This window comes from Taudactylus pleione, unplaced genomic scaffold (assembly GCF_031769625.1).
Source record: "Taudactylus pleione unplaced genomic scaffold, aTauple2 ptg000256l, whole genome shotgun sequence".
Lineage (NCBI taxonomy): Eukaryota > Metazoa > Chordata > Amphibia > Anura > Myobatrachidae > Taudactylus > Taudactylus pleione.
The window spans coordinates 22,462,205-22,476,771 of record NW_028284658.1 but is presented as its reverse complement, the minus strand read 5'-3'; the positions used below and the strand labels follow the sequence as shown (position 1 = coordinate 22,476,771).

The following is a 14,567-nucleotide window of genomic DNA, read 5'->3' as shown; positions in this document are numbered from 1 at the left end:
GCTGTGGATCCTGTGCGGCCGCGCCTGCTGGATCATGTTAGAGCCAGTCAGCGCGCTAGTGAGAGCGACATCCCGAATGGCGGCGAGTCAGGTAAGTGCACTGCAATAAGGGACACTGCTACAGGGGGGCCTGCATAAGGGGCACTGCTGTCAATGATGATTAATATAAGACCTTCCCCGAAAATAAGCCCTATGGTGTTTTGAACAAAAAAAAAACAAGTCTTATTATCGGGGAAACACTGTAGATTCTGGCTGCAGGGTACCATTGTAGGCACTCTGCTAGCCAGATGAGGTTGGCAGAAAAAGCTCAGAGGGCCAGATCAAATGATTCCGAGGGCCTTGTACAGCCCCCAGGCCTGAGCTTCCCCGTCCCTGCTGTACAGGATCATTCTGGTAAGTAATCAGGAGCTGTTACAGGTTGAGCTGTTCTCCAAGGTTGTTGCTTTGTTCTGTAAACACTACTTTTATACTGGAATATTTCCAGACCCAGAGGAGTATGAAGTTTATTTACAGATTGGGCTGAGCTTTAAATTTGTAACTTTGCCAAATATTTATACGGGTATTCAATATGGGAGCGAAAACATCTTTTTTGCGTTAATATCGCACCTATGACGTCATTATCGCAGGTTTTAGTTTTACACCGTATTAAATTTCAGACTTTTCGCAGGTTCGAAAAGTCTTTGTTTCAACACCTATTCAATGGTGAAAAGTTATCCCTGTTTTTTATCAAAGTGCAGAATTGGGGTTTAGGGGTGCTGGCTTAAAAAAAAAAAATAGCCTGCACCCCTGGGAATGACATTTAAACTCAAGTTTTAAAAAAATAGGGACACCCCAAAAAATTTAATTTGGGATGGGAAAAAATTGTTAACAATAGGGAAATAGGTTCAGGGCTATTCTGCAAGTATGCGGCAGGTGTTTTCTAGAATAGATTTATAGCGGCAGGTGCACAATTGCAGAATTTTTAAAAACTTACTTTAGGGACGTCAAAATATGCTAGTACCCATTTTCATGTACCCCAAATTTGATGGGACCACTTAAAAAAAACGAAAAAAATAACCTGTGCTCTTCATCACTTCAATGTCGGGGAAAAAACACCTGCTGCAGCTATTTAAATCCCCGACTTTCATTTAAAGGCTAAAACGGGGTACCCATAGTGATCCCCCATGTTTTTACAACTTTAGGGGTCCTACAATTTTTTTTTTTTTTTTTTAAGGAAAATTTCGTAACTTTACGCAAATCCCACTTCGCAGGCTCCCTTTTTCGTTAGTGTCATATTTAATACGGGGATAAGCAGGCGCGCGCCTGATACTTTAACGCAGGTAAAAGCTCCGATATGAAACAAACTTCGACAGCGAAGTTTATGTTTCATATTGAATACACCTCTTAAAATCTGAATTTTGTATTAGCAAAATATATGTCTCCTAAATTGTTCTGTACTCCAGCTTATCAAATTCAGCACAGGTCTAACCTTAGAGGACTTTATGGACTCTGCTTGCTTGACATAACCATGCGGGTTAGTGCCTAATCGTAGGCTTCACTGCATCTTAATGCTGGCATTAGTGTAATAGTGAGTGAAGTTGCTGCTTAGTGTTCATATGTTGTGCTTTGATTGAATTGGGTACAAACTGTAAATCTTAAGCTGGCCACACATCTAAAGATTATCTGTCCAACCAGCCAACTGGTTGGTTGGAATGAAAATCTGGTAAGGAATACAATCAGCAGTTTGCTCCCAAACGCTGGAAAATAGACAAACTGTTTGAACAAATTGTTTAGATCAAAAATTTAACAAACTTGTCTGACCATTTTCATCTGTTTTTTGCCATATTTGAACAAATTGCTGATCATCATTTACTCCCATTCCTTACCAGATTTTCATTCCAAACCAATCAACTAGTTGGCTGGCTGGATGAAAGTTGGTCTAGTGTGGCCAGCTTTACTCTGCTAGGCAGGACCCCATGTGACACCTTCAAGAGGCACATTAGCTGTAATTTCACTTGACTCCTACTGATTCCTTCTGTAGCACTGACAACAGGTGTGTACCCTTCTACAGCTTCATCTGTGGCAGCAATAACCTAAACTGAATCGGGGTTCTCAATTTATTTTGCTCAACCTAATTGGATTATTGGTGTTCAGATACTAAAATAATCTGAGTGCCTCAATCATAAATTCAGCTGTTTATAAGGGATGTGGCAGGTTACATCAAGCTTCGACATCACAGCAGTTCTGGATATGGAAATCTTTCTGCTTGGCCAAATGAACTGACCAATGACAATCAATTCCCCAGCACTCCTCAACATGCTGTCCCGCATTAGTAAGAACATAACCTTAGGATGGGATGTAGGATCCCAACACTACTGTTAAGGCCCCTATACACAGGGCAATTTTTCACACGATCTAGCGGTTTTTGACTGGTCGTTACGATCAATCATGTGAAAAATAGGGTTTTCATAGACTATTCCAATGCGATGCTCGTCTCCAGCGTCGTGGATCGGCATCGTATTTCAGATGGAAAAACAATTTTGATCAGTCATGCTGTAAATGGGTGAACTAAGCATCTTGCAAAATGCATCGTATACCATTTACAGCATGCTGCAATGCATCGGACAAAACTTTAAAACATAACTAGGTGTCATAAAAATGTACATCCCATGTATGAGGGCTTTTAGAAACAATAGGCTTCAAATGTAATGATGGATTTCAAAACTTCCAAATACATTACATTTGTAATGTAATACTCTCCCAGTGGTCCTCTGAGAAGATGTAGAGTCCTATTTCAAAATGCAGTGGTGACTTAAATTTACAAGTGATTTAGCACCACAGAATAAATGGATCTTGGCATGGCTAGCCAACAACTTCACTGTGCCAGTCTAATATGGACATGTGTAATCTGACTTTGACAAATCCAGTTTTGGTGGTTTAGTTCCATGAAGTAAAATTTAGTTATGAAACTAAGTTGCTGTATTCTTTAAATATTTTCAGGTAATCTTGAACTGACTAGGCTAGTAAGTGTTGTGGGGATGCAAGTGACTGCAAACCTTAATGCTGTGGAGAAGGAGTTGGTGCTATTGAGAGAAGTAACCCCTTGTACTGCTTGAAGAAACTATAGCCTCAAACCTGTCAGAAGGCTGCGAGCTGGCTTGTAGTCTGCTTTACCAATCGTTAGGCTGACTCTTAAGACTCTGGGCAAAATTTACTAAGCGGCGGTTGACAGCAGTTTCGACTCTATTCTAAACCCCGGCGGTTTGGTGGCGGATTCTATTCTAAATCCCGGGGGTTTTGTTTTGCAGCAGTTTCTAAATGACGGCCCTGTTCTAGTCTAAAATGTGTCGACTGTGGTTGGCAGTTTTGCAGCGGTTTTGGCCTTAGTAAACCTGCAGATAGCAAAGCTACCATCAAAACACTTTAGAATAGAACAGGGCTGTCATTCAGAAACTGCTGCAAAACCAAACCCCTGGGGTTTAGTATAGAATCGAAACCGCCACCAAACCCCCAGGGCTTAAAATAGAATAAAAACCGCCACCAAACCGCCGGGGTATAGAATAGAAACCGTCGCTTAATAAATTCTGCCCTCTGGCTTCAGGGCTCGGGTCTCTTTACCTGAATGCCTGGGAGCAGTTGGATGCACTCCCCTTTATGGGGATTATTTTGGAAGTATGGAGGAGACTCTGGTGCATAATGTTCACTTTTCAGAATGGCTATGGAGAATAGTTGTTTGTATGCCCTAGCTTTGGTTTGAAGAGCACTCATTTGGTCTCCAACCACAATGCAATTGTGTTTTGCATTGTTGGGCTGTGCTGATTGGAAGTGGCCTTTTCTATGCCACCAGTTATTGGTATATTAATAGGTAATGTTTTGTTTTTAACTAAACTTACATACTATGCTATGGGCAACTTCTACACTTGATGCATCTCAACCAATCGACTTCTAGCTAGCATTTTGTTGTACTAAATGAGAGCTACACTAGTGGCCAAAATTTAGGAAAATGTGCATTTTTGAAGTAGAACAGCTTATAGCACTAATGTATTATACCAAAAAGCATAAATCATTACAATGATTTCATCTAGAACATAATACAATGAACTCTAACAATTTTACATTTTGAAGTTGTATGTACTTGAGACATCTGGTATTAAGCTATTAGACTCAATGTTTTAGGATGGCTTGTGCTAGACAGTTGAAGATTCTCGTATAGATATCATACTGCACTAGGGAAAATTTTCTTAGTTTTGCACAATATCCATTAGTACTTTGTTTGGAAGCCTCTTGCTGCAATTCCATACCTACCAACATTGGTGGCCAGTGAGTCGGGGTGGAGCTTAATGAAAATGGGGCAGAGCATCGCAGTACCTCAGTTTCTGTCACAATAGGTGTGCCCAGCATTCAGATGCTGGGCTGCCACAGGCTCTTTGCACTGAATAGAAGCTTTGTACATGTGTATAGCATCTCTTCACCTGCTGCTCTGCTATGTAGAGCAGTAGTGTGCTCACCCCAACTGCTGCCCCTCTTCCCCACTGCAGGACACTGATTATTTGTGTAATAAATACAGCAAGTACGTGTTCACTCTAGCTCCAGCGGCAGGCAGGGCGCCGGAGCTAGAGAGGGCACCTTTGTGCACGCGCCCAAAAAGGGGGTGTGGCCATTGAAAAGGGGCATGTCTATAAGACTCATCCCCCTTTTCATCACTCTTGGGGGCGTGCCCGGCACTTACGGAGACGCCGGGCAGCCCCAAGCGCTGCAGACAGGGAGAATAGATGTTCTCCGGCGGTGACCGGGTCCCCGCACATTTCTCCACCCGCAGGACACTACGACCCGTGGGTAAAGACTGCACCCGCAGGCTGTGAGGGCAGGGTGCTTTTTTGCCCTCCTGGAGGGCAAGGTGCTTTTTGCCCTCCAGAAGGAGCCCAGCCCCGCTAAAACAGCCTAGCAGGAACGCTAACAAATTCATCCCACACCTTTTGCTGTCATACATCCCCACAGCCTAACGCTAACTGGATGCTTCGCAGTAGGTGGTGTGCACTCAGGTAGCAAATCTTCTCCAATTCTTCTGTGATCATATTTTCTTCAGTCGCTACCAAATAGATATTCTGGTATTGTCACTCCAGGTGACACTGTTCCATTGTACTCCTGACCAATTAAAATGCTTTTTAGCCCATTCTAATCTTTTCTGTCTTGGAGAGCTAAAAGTTGCTTTTTCCTTGGAATTCTGGCATTTATCTAAAATATTGAAGTCTGCGTCGAACAGTCGGCACTGATAACGCCACATTCAAGTAAATTTTGAATTGCTTCAGATATTCTTCTGTCACTCAAGCAGTTTTTTTTCCACTTATCACAGCATGGTGTTGTGGATCTTTTCGTACTATTACCTGTTTGGTTTGAATCGACTGAGCCTGATACTTATTCCAGTTTCTAAATGCCTGCTTTGGTTACCTCCACATAAAATGGTCAACTTTTTTACTTTGCTTGTCGTCCTAAATACCACTTTTAGACTAAAGTCCTGGGTCTGACCTGGGAATTGAACACCTTTCTAACCCTGTTCAGACCCCTTTTACACCGGATCGGCACCACTCACACCTGAGCCAGGTCTGCAGTGACCCGGTGCAGGTAAGCAGCACTTCTGCCTGTCGCTCCCCCTCCCTCTTGCATGCCTCTGCAGCGGTCCAGAGGCAGGGACGGCAGATGGGGAGCACTGGTCGGACTGGCTCTGGTTGCAGTGGACGATATCTCCAAGCGCCACTGAAGCCAATCGGGCAGTATGTGGCACGATCTGGGTTATCGTGACCCGGATTGTGCAGTTTACACTGCAGGGTGACATGAACGACCTGTGGCCTAGCCCACAAGTTACTAGAGTTGGGACCCTGGACCTGGGTGGATCCAGGGTGGATCCATTCACACTTGCATGTGAATGTGCATCAACCCGGGATTTTTAAGTCTGTGTAAAAGTATAAATTATACAGCTTACTTCAAGAAATTAAAGTTAAAAAAAAAATAAAACTGTGACCAACTAGTGATGGTAAAACATCTTTAGTTTATCAATTCTGGTAGCAAGAAATGTGCTCCCTGTCATTTAGCTATAACTTTATGTAATAAACATAATTATTTGCAGTGAACTACATTTGTATTGTGTATAAAATTCTTTCCAGTGATATATACCTTCATAGGATTTTCTTTAAAAATAGTGCAGTTATATGCAATTAAACCATAAAAATTTTTCCAAAAGGTTTCCACAATTGGCAACCAGCTTCTACATTAGTGGCTGTGATTATCTGACCACTTGTTATCCATCAGCCATAACACTAAAACAATCTACCTAAATTGTGTACAATACCCCCATGTTGCCAAAGTGGCTATGACCGTCTAGACTTGGACTCCACGACCTCTGAAGATGTCCTATGGTATCTCGTGTCAAAATGTTAGCAGCAGAACCTTGGGTCAGAGCATCTCCTAAGCAGCTGATCTGTATATTGGGAACACAAAGATCTGCTTTGCAAAAGCTGACCTAGTTGTCTAGCCATCACAATTTGTCCCTTTTCAAAGTTGCTCCGATTTTTTTTTTTTTTTTCCCCTGCTTCCAACACAATCTGCAAGAATGGACTATTGCTGCCTAATATATGCCACCCCTGGACAGGTGCCATATTAATGAGGTTTTGGCTGATGGGTTTGTGGGCCTTGGCACTCCAAAAAAATATGGAGTGACTAAGTGCATTAATGTTGATAGGACCATGGGCCCAACAATATTGCACAAATGAATCTCCCTTAAATGTTAACTAAGCAGTGGTTGTCTTTTATGGTTGAGAACCACATGCGCACATTATGATGGGTTTTGTTTTTTCAATTGTGAAAGGAAGCTGTAGCACCTGGAGGAAACCCACGCAAGTATGTTATAGAAATATACAATCTCCACAGTTAGGGACTTGGTGGGAGACCTCAGTATCCATTAAAGAATCCCCATCCTTAGATACTGGTGAATGGTGCTTCCTCCCTTGTAGCTGTGTGCATGGAAAGCTACAAAAAAATGAGCCTGTCCTGGGACTTTTTTGTTTTTTAACAAGACAAATTGTGTAGTTCATTAATGCATCCATTCCCTTGATATAGCCTGCTAATAAGACTCTAAACCAGTGGTTCCAAAACGTTCTTAAATCATGGTGCTCTAGAGTATCTGCATTTCTTTCATGGCACCCCTAAGCCAGAACTGTTATGAAATTCAGAAAAAAATTAAGTATGCTTCAGTTGTGTGGTGGTGGACAGGGATGCACTACTGTTTGACCATATTTTGTTTTTTGCCTTACATTGACCAGTTTGGGGACCACTACCCTAAACCATATTCATGTTTTCTACGCATATACAACTTTATTGTGATGGACTGGTAAACTTAATAATTATTTTTTTTGTGGTATTTAAGCACTTTAGTTTGACTCGAGTAATGAAAAGCTAATTGGGATTGCAAGCACCAAAGGTTCATATAGAATCTTGTATGCAAAGAATATAGTAATTTCTTGGGACACTACTACCTTGCAGGTGTATGTTCAATAGTGTGGTGGGCATGTAGTTGACATCCCAGCTGTCGGGATGTTGCCACCAGCATCCTGACCGCCGGCATCCCGATGGTAAGTATTGGGGTTAGGCTTAGGGGTGAGTGTTTAACTTACGGTGTGGTGAGGCAGGGTTAGGATACTTACCTCCCAGTGTCTGTATCCTAACCCAGTCGGGATGCTAGCATCTTGATCCTTAGTGCCAGCATCCCATATTCAGCCTGTGTGGTGTGCCACATCCTCGGTTACACAAAATATTCCGAACTCTATTTATTTATGCTCTTCCCTGCAAGCCACTATTTCTGATCTGTCACTCAAGCAGTTTTTTCCGAATATGCATAATTGGGCACTTTACTAGACATGGCAATATCAAAATTGCCTCAACTAATCACAATTGGCAACTACTTGTATACATGTGTCCTGAGACATTTTTTTGTTGCAGTCATGCTAAAAAGCTCCTCTTGGTGCACCAGGTCCCATGAGACTCAGACTCCGGTCTCCAAAAATATGCAAAGGCCCCTACAGTAAAAAATATACCTTAGTTGCCTCCACAGAAGACTTACCTGACATGTCAGCAGCACTGCAGAGTAGAGCTCCTAGTCCCTTCCCTCTTCCTCAACCACAGGCAGCAGCACTACAGCCTCAAATGCAGAGGCTGTCTGAGGGGTTGAGCCTAGTTCCCCGGATGCCGCGTCCAGTCCTGGGGCCCCACTGCCGCATCCTCTCCTGGTCCCAGGAGCTGGCGGGTGGCTGCATGACCAATGTCGCGCTGCGTTGCCATAGGTAACTGCACAGGCAGAATTTAAGCTGACTGGTGGAGCCCAGCGCTGCCCAGACCCCAAGGTAGGACTGGCAGTGCTGCTGTTGCCACCAGCTGCTCTGCGCCCCCACTCTCCTGCTCTGGTGGCCAGTATCAGCAGGGTTCGGAGCGCCCTATGCAACTGCACAGGTTGTCTGACCCTAGGAACATCCTCTATCTGTGCGACTGTCTCTGCATCTGTACACAAAGTGCTACAAAGTAGTGGCTGCAGCTTTCTACATACAAAGTTCCATTGTGCTTCATATACAGATATGAGACGTTTGTCAGTGTGCATCTTAAACTAATCCGCACACTCTGCTGGTGCATCCTAGTCTCATTGCTGGCAAAAATGCCAGACGCTAGCACAGGACCTGGCGGCTCACTCACGCCACACTACGCAGTGTATTGAGGCTAGATTTATGAGGACACCTATATATATTGGCAACTACTACTGCTGGAATTCTAGCCATAAAGTGTACTCTGTAATTCTAGGAGATGAATTGTGGTTTGTTTGTTTTTTTTTGTTTTTAAACCCTCCTATTCATGTTTCTCAGTGTTTTTTTACAAGGCGCACTGCAGATGTGACACGTCACTGTTACAGCTTGGATGCTTGCATGTGCTATGACTGCTATTTCCTGGCCAAAACTCCTGACATTGTGTTCACTTCCTCTGCAGCAGCATTACTCCCTTTAACAAATCTTTACTGTGTTTTTCTAGATTATGGCTAGAGATTGCTGAGGCAATTAAACACACACTTTTTTTTTTTTTTTGCCAACACAATTGTAAATGGGAATTTCTGGAATATAGCTGCATACACCAATTATATTTTTTTGAACTATTTGACTTAGAAAGTGAACGATTGTTTTAAACTATGAACGATAATTGTACATGCGCGTTAACGTTTGTAGTTCAGTCAGACTTGTCTAATCAACTGTTTTCATTAAGGGAATATGCAAAAATCGTTTAGTTAAAAAAAAATCGTTCATTACACTTTTAAAAAATCTGACAGAAAATGGCTCATAAAATCGTTGGTAACAAAATTGTGTGCAGCTTATTGAGCATCTCCACTCTTCAGAGCCCATCTGGTTATACCACTGGATAAAGCTTTGTAGCCCTAGAAATACTACAGTATATTGGATACAGAGCAAGCCTTTTATGCTTGAGTAACTGAAAGATGCAACATTTTTACACAATCTTAAGTTTTTCTTTCACCTTAACTGTTCATAGGGCCTCTAACAGAAATGTAAATATCTAACCATTGCTATTAGTGGTCGCAGATACTGCACAAGACTATTGTATGCAACAGCTTGATCAGAATGTTATACCTGACAATGTCCATTTTAGAATAGTTTCGTAGTGCAGCAGTGACGCTCATGCAGGTGTTGGACTGACTTATGACAGGCAACTTCATTAGACCTTGCACCGTTGTAAATGTAACCATTTCCAATCTGTACTGTTGCTTAAAGACCTTTTAGTTAAGATTACAAGAGCTCAAATATTGGCAGGGATGGATGCTCTAAGACAAATACATGGCACCTCTGCAGTCTAAAGCTGGGTACACACTAGTCAATATTTCATTTTGAGGCTAATCTGAACAAATTGTTTAAATCGTCCAGTGTACACACTATTGCGTAAGTTACTCGGACCTGCAGTGCAGACCAATCTGAAGATACAGCGGACTACTCCATGCTTCTGGATGTGGCGGGGAACAATATATTTATTGGGCACTTACACTAGATTGACGTGTGGATGGGTTTGGTAGGAGATGCCAGACTTTAATCTTGACCAGGTTACAATCCCGCCATGGGCTCGTATTCAGTTTGAGGTGCAAAGCTGTTGTTGGTGGAAATTTTTCGCAGATGACGTCATTTTCGCCTGTTTTGACTACTCCGTATTCAATTTGGAAGACTTTCCGTCAATGCAATAGGCGGAAAAGTTAGGGTTTTGGGGTGCAACATTGCAAGAACCCCCATGCAGCCTTCAGACAGTGTCCCCCCCCCCAAAGGTAGTGTAACATTTTTAAACACTTAAGAACACCCCAAAAAAAATTTTTGCCATAGCTAATCCCCATGTCAGAGCTTTTGGGAGGTGTTGGGCTGATTTTCCCCAAATCTGACATGACTTTCCGCCTGTTCAAGTTTCACCGTGTCCCGTTTTTGTGTACTTTCAAATTGAATACTGTGTAAAGCTTCAGCCTACAAAACGTGCAATGTAGGCAAAGTCTGGGAGGTGGAAAAGTATCGCGGGTCCACTCTAATTGAATACGGCTCATGGAGAGGTGATTATACTAACCTATACCTAACATAACCCTTCTCCCTAAGCCCGTTGCTTACCTTCGGGGTGCCAGCAACAGGTTTCTGATGGGTTTTGTGATTCTGGCATCAGTATTTGAAGCGCCGGTAATCTGGATAATGAGCGTATCCTGTACGGACTCCCTGATCGTGTCACTGGGTACAGTCTAGTGTACCCAGCATTAGTCTAACCTATGACACCAGTGGTGTTGCCAGTTTCTGACATGTAACTCAGAGTTGTCTCAAAATATCGCTTGGCATGTCAAGTACAGATCCATCAGATATGAAGCGGTTCAACTGGTGAGTATTTTTCCTCCATAAGGGCAAAATGGCATATGCGGTCTTCAGTTGTTAACTGAGGTCAAATTCACACTTTAAGATGATTGCATCGGCCTATCAAGCATCACCCCAAGGAGTGGCCAAATTTATTGTCCCCAACAATTATAATAAAGGCATCAGGCAATGTCAAGGGATGTACTACAAAATGTAGGCTGACTCTTATGCAGAGGAGAAAGTAAATATAGAGTTGGAGGGGTGGCAACACTAAAAAATGGGACTTTACCTTGAAACCTACACAATCTGAAAAGGAAATATAACTTGGATGACAGAACATTTTTAAAATAACAAAGTGTTAGGGAGAGGGGAATACCTTAATGTACTGCAGGATGATTTGTTTTTTTTCCAATCTGGTTAAATTTGCTTCAGAATGGGGGTTTTCTCCAGGTGATGAGATTTTAAGATATAGGGTGTTTTTGTGGGGGGATAATCTAGTAAATGTGCTAATGGATACTTTCTCCATTTTTGAACCACTTAAATTGAGGATCAGTGAGGGGAGGGGGGGGGGGGCAAATGAAGGTGTTCCTAGTGGCAATTCTGACTGGCTGAAAAGTTACAGGCACTTTCCACACTTGATATTTGGAAATGGTTCTAAGAACCACTCATTTAATGGTTACCTTTGGTAGGACTTTAACAGGGAGTTCTGACTATCTCTTTACCCACAACCAGTGTATAGTAAAGAGACCGGATTCACTGGATTAAGTAAGAGCAATTCTGTATTCCCAAGACTATCCTGGACAGATACAGAAGTCTGATTCTCGATAGACCTTGGAAAGGTCAGGCAATTTCCAGATGGATTAAAGAAGTTATCATAGAAAAGTGGATAAGTGCCCATACTATACTCAAGGGCTGGTGGCTCCCTGGATGAAGGGGCTCAGACCTTGGTAACAGAACTTCACAAGGTGGCAGGATTTACTTCAATCAATAATTTTCTAGCAATCATTACTTGAGTCTCTACTGATTGCAGGTCTAGTTCCCCAAACGAACAGCCAGCCATTATTTCCCCCATTATTCTTGTAGTCCACCCTTTCGTATTAATGTATTTTACATACTTAAGGGCTGCCATGGAGTAACTTGAATAAAATGAGTTATCTTGAACGGCAAAGCAATAATATAAAGAAGCCAGTTGGTTTCACTAAGTTGCAACCTCAGTTTATAATTGCAGTCCTTCAAATTTGTACACCTGTAGTGCCAGTTGACCTGTGACTATCTGATATGAAGTTCCTTGAGGTTTGTGTGGTCCTCCTAGCTGAAAGTGTAGATTACATACCCTGAATTTAGCAATTCTATACTTCCAAACCTTTGTTGGATGTAGTTTCTCCCTGTTATCACTTCTACATTGAGAACCCAGTTTATTATCCTATATTCTCACTTAGCTGGCTTGCATTTATGCCACATCTGTTGGTAAAGTAGGTACAATGAAAATTGAACTGTAAACCACACAGCACCTGTTACTGTTGGAGGATTCTGTTTAGTGCATTCAATCTTTAGCTATATGCCTGCTCAGTAGTACAGTAAGCTTTATTTTGAAGCCACGTAAAAATGACTTTGTAAAATCCACTAGGCTCAATTGAAACGTCTACCATTGAGTCTTTCTTCTCACTACTTTTTACTCTACCCAGTCTTCATTTTGCAGTCTTTTACAGGAAGGTAGTGTAGTCTAAAATCAGGGGTAGGTGGCTTGCAGATTCTTTCACTAGTTCTTTGAGGAATCGTAATCAATACACATTGTTCAGTTCTCCCACCAGTCATTGGTAATATGTCCTGGTTTATATGGAAAGAGTAGCAATTTGTGCCCAGCTGTCAACCTGAGACCCACTGCTTATGGAAGCCTGGTAATTCTAGCATTCCAATTTGTCAGTGCTGTTGGCTGAGATATTGACCAGTAAACGTAAGATACCACTGTGAAACAAGAAAATGTGCATTATTCTCACCCTGCTGGTAGTGTGGGGGTCCAAGTAGTGCCATAACGCTATCCACACAAACTGGTTATTAATGCTTGGTCCAGGATTTGAGTCCCAGGCTTACCACTGCAGCAATTCTAATGGCTAAGGTTTTAGACTTATCCCACAATTGGGAAGTTGGAAGCATACTATTTGGTTTGTAGACTGTCCAGCTGGTTACTAGTTTTGCTCTCTGTGAACAGTGAGAAATGCAGCCTGAAATTGATTGTTTTACACTTCAGAATTTGCAAAATCAGGTCTTCAGTTTAATTGTTAGATCATTTTAAAAGTCCTACAGCAGTTATGGATAACACTGCTATAACAGCTCATTTGGACAGCTGTGCATTGCAACGATAAGCTGCTCAGAATACATGAGTTCCTTTGGGCACCTTTGCCAGATTATGCATATTCCTAATCGAAACTGTTTTTGACCCTTATTACTGGGGTCAGTCCCTGCTAAGCTTCCTCCTGTTGCAAACAACTGTTCAAGTCTCCTGGTGACCTGTGTAGTCTTCGCTGCAAGGCACGTGCCCCCTGTCTAACTGCATAAGGTTGAGGTGGTACGGAACCGTGCCTGTTGTATAGACTAGTTCAAAGTGTACTGTATATCTGAGCAAATATACTTCTGGAACTACTAGACTTGAAATTAAGCAGTTTCCAAACTGGGTGCCATGATACCCTGGGGTGCCACAGGGTACTTGCAGGGGTGCAATGGGTTGTTGATCCAGGACAAAATCAATTTGCTTTGATTTATGAGTTTGCAGGTCACAGGATACCTTTGCCCCAATAATATACTGCAGTGGTTCCAAAGTGCAGAAGGGGTAGCCCACCAGTGACTTTATTAGGAAGTTATATAAATGAATTACCCTAGCTTTAAAGTACTTTTTCAGTTAACTTTTTTCCCTTCCCCCCACCAGTAAACAGAATGATGTCCTACACTTTTGTGATTATGCACAATTGTATACAATGAAAGTCGGGCTTGTCTACTTTCAATACCAGTTGTTGTAAAAAGCAGGTTGTGTAAATTATGCAGATACAATTCCTGCACTTTAATGACCTGTACAGTGAAGCTGGGTATGCTATATGATGTAACAAATGAACACATGATGGTGTACACACTATGCAATCTTCTGAACCACTGCCTGTTCCCAGTAGGATGTTTATAACACTGCTATCTGAAGAAATATAAACCTGGTTACGTGTATATCTTTAATCAATTACGTGATAAGGTTATATAAACAGCAGTTTAATATCAAAGAACAAAACTGAGGTAGAAATAGTCTATTGGTGCAGCAATATTCAACTTATGTGGTTAACTCTGTGCTTCATGTCGTCATTCATGGGAAGTTTGCTCCATATCGAGAATGGAGTCACACTTGCAGACATCTAAGCATCGGTGCATGTTCCAATGCCCCACACAAATCACCCATTCTTCCTACTGACCTCTCCAGGCAACTCTTCATATACTTTCTTGCTGATCAAACTATTTTGTTTCCATGTGGTTTGCTCACACCATATAAGATACTTGTATAACCAATTATTTCAAATGAGCTCACCACTGTACCTAGGTCCCTTAATATCCTGTAACAGTTGGCCATTCTCTAAAAATGAACATGCATGGTACACTTTCTGCTTGAGATGTAGAAATCAATATTGTGATGGGTTTGTA

The 14,567-nt window shown here is 42.1% G+C and overlaps 1 protein-coding gene across 1 annotated transcript in view; it reads left to right on the top strand.

The window, feature by feature from the left end:
- VAT1 (vesicle amine transport 1) overlaps positions 1-14,567 on the top strand; it is a 65,795-nt gene that overhangs the window by 36,935 nt on the left and 14,293 nt on the right. The gene's annotated exons all lie outside the window — the stretch shown is intronic.